This window comes from Apium graveolens, chromosome 7 (assembly GCF_009905375.1).
Source record: "Apium graveolens cultivar Ventura chromosome 7, ASM990537v1, whole genome shotgun sequence".
NCBI classification, from domain to species: Eukaryota; Viridiplantae; Streptophyta; class Magnoliopsida; order Apiales; family Apiaceae; genus Apium; species Apium graveolens.
Window position 1 is genome coordinate 220,268,693 of NC_133653.1, and position 3,085 is coordinate 220,271,777.

Here is a 3,085-nt window from a genome sequence, read left to right on the forward strand (position 1 = left end):
GCCCCTGAGAAATATCATTCACAGTCCCAAGGCAAGTGGGAGATTGATTAAGTGGGCAATAGAGCTGGGAGAGTTCGATCTCAAGTATAAGCCACGTACGGTAATAAAAGCCCAGGCACTAGCTAACTTCGTGGTGGAATGTACCATACCCAACCAAGAAGCCGGGGGGCAGGAAGATGCCATACCTCAAGACAAGGGAGTCGATGATAGGGGCAAAGAGAAGGATGATAAAGAATATTGGGTTCTCTATTTTGATGGGGCATCAAAAACGAACTCCAGTGGAGCAGGATTGGTTTTGCAAAGCCCTGATGGGTTCTTAATTGAGTATGCTATGAAGCTAGACTTTCCAACCATAAACAATGAGGCAGAGTATGAAGCCCTGATAGCTGGCCTTGGTCTAGCTGGGATACTTAGAGTCAAAAACTTAAAGGTCCGTGGAGACTCGAAGCTGATCATATCCCAGGTAAAGGGAGAATTTGAGGCAAGGGATGATACGATGGCTAAGTATGTTCGCCTAGTAAGGGCTGTGATGACCCAATTTAATGAATGCCATGTTGAACACATTCCAAGGGAAGAAAATGCTAAAGCAGATGCGCTATCAAAGTTTGCTTCATCTGAGATTGAAGAAAGTTCAGGAAGTGTGTACTTCCGTGTTTTGAAGACACGAAGCATAGATGTTAAGCTTGTGGCTCCCATAGGCTTGGGGACGTCATGGATTGATCCCATCAAGGCTCACATTCACACCGGTTGGTTGCCAAGCGATGCAACTGAGGCACGGAAGTTAACTATTCGAGCACTAAGGTACTCCTTGATAGATGGAATTCTGTATAAGAGATCTTTCGTGGTTCCTTACTTGAGGTGTCTCAGGCCCGACGAGGCACGCTTGGCTCTTGAGGAAGTGCATGAAGGTATTTGTGGGCAACACTTGGGGGGCAGGGCCTTGGCTCATAAGATAACCCGTTTAGGCTTCTATTGGCCAGAAATGATGGCTGATGCCAAAGAATATGTGAAGAAGTGTGATCGCTGTCAGAAGCATGCACCAGTTGTTAGACAACCCCCCGAGATGCTGACCTCCATCAACTCGCCTATTCCCTTTGCTATGTGGGGGATGGATATTCTAGGGCCTTTTCCTATGGCCACGGCACAAAGGAAGTTTTTGATTGTAGCCATTGATTATTTCACCAAGTGGATCGAAGCCAAACCCTTGGCCAAGATCACAACTAAGCAGGTTGCACAATTCCTGTGGGAAAACATTATGTGTCGATATGGAATTCCCCGTATCCTCGTCACTGACAATGGAACACAATTCAACAACGAGGAATTCAAGAAGTATTGTGAAGAAAATGAAATTGAGTTACGATTCACCTCTGTGGCTCACCCACAAGCCAATGGGCAAGCAGAGGTAGCAAATCGGATAATCCTGGATGGACTAAAGAAGAGGATCGAGAAGTCAAGAAATAATTGGGTGGATGAAATACTTCCAATATTATGGGCCTACAGGACTACCTGTAGAGTCATGACAGGAGCAACTCCCTTCATGTTGGCATATGGGGCAGAAGCAGTAGTTCCAGTAGAGATATCACATTCCTCTCCAAGGATTCAGGCTTTCGATGAGGAAGAAAATGAGGAAGGGCAGAGGTTAGCCCTGGATTTAATCGATGAAGTGCGAGATAAAGCACATGCAAAGATAGTAGAATATCAGAAAAAGGCTTCATTCTACTACAACCTAAGGGTTAAAGAGAGGTTTTTTAAACAAGGTGATCTAGTCTTGAGAAAAATAGAGGCTTCTGGTGTCGGACAGAAAGGAAAGCTTGCCCCGAATTGGGAAGGGCCGTACAGAGTCAAGAGCGTTCAGGGTAGAGGAACCTACAAGCTGGAAACTATGGATGGTTTTGAAGTCCCGAGGACCTGGCACGCACAAAACTTGAAGGTTTACTACGTATAAGATAGGCGAAGTACGATTCTCACTTGTTATTGTGACAAGTAGGTTTAAAAGCACCTTGAAGCTTTGCTTGCGTAGGATTTTATATTCCAGTAGAATTTACATTGTCTAGTTATTGTTGATTAGGGTCGAACCCATGCTGTGTAAGGTTTTGGAAAACCAGACTTCATATTAAAGAGTTTGAAATTATTTCAATCTAAGGATGTTTAAAGTTCAAAATTGTAAAGTTAAAATAGAAAGAGGCAAGAAAAGCAACATATGAAATATAACCCCGGGGGGTAACAAGTTCTGATATGAATGAAGTTCAAAAAGAAGATATACAAAAAAAACTTAGGCCTTGGAAGGCTGAGATTCCTCGGAACCACTATCCGAAGTCTCCTCGGATGTCTCAGTCGTTCCTTCGGACGTCTCGATCGTCCCCTCCGAAGTCCTTGTAGAGGTTCCCTCAGCGGGAGATGCTGGCTGTTGAGGCGCTGCTCTTAGAGGCTCTTCCACCCTGGCCTTCTTAGCGACAGGCTCAAGCTCCTCTTCGGAAGAATCTTCCTCCTCTCCATCCTTGATCATATCAGCAAGCTTCTCAGTAACACCTCCAAGCTCTGGAACTCGCACAGGGCAAGTAAAGGAGGACTGTTCGAGGACCTCTGGAAAATCATCCTGGATGGCCTCCACAGCAGCGTCCCAGCCCTCTTTGTAGCTAACTGGGTGAAGAAGGGCATCATGCTCCACCATCAAGTCTTTGAATTCCTGGGTGTCCATCCAGCCATCAAAAGCTTTGTCCTTCTGCGCCTTCAGAATGACATTTTCTGCCCGGGCCGTTTCCAGGTCAGAAGTGGAAGAGGCCAGTTGAGCTTCAAGGGCCTCTATTTTTTGGTTGGCCTCCTCCAACTTCTTGTTGGCATCTTCCAGGCCAACCTTCCAAGCCTTAGCTTGGTGAATTGCCCCTTGGAAATGGGCGTTAGCCTACAAGAGAAACAACAGAAGTTTAGAAAAGAAACATGGAAAGATAAGTATGAAGGGCATAGGTAAAGGACGTACCGTCGCCAGAGCCTGGGCTCCAAATAGCTCATTCCCCTCTAAGTCCTGTTGAAGGACAAAATCTTGATAGTCCACCGGGGAGATGGAATGCTTAGACCATTCCTTGGA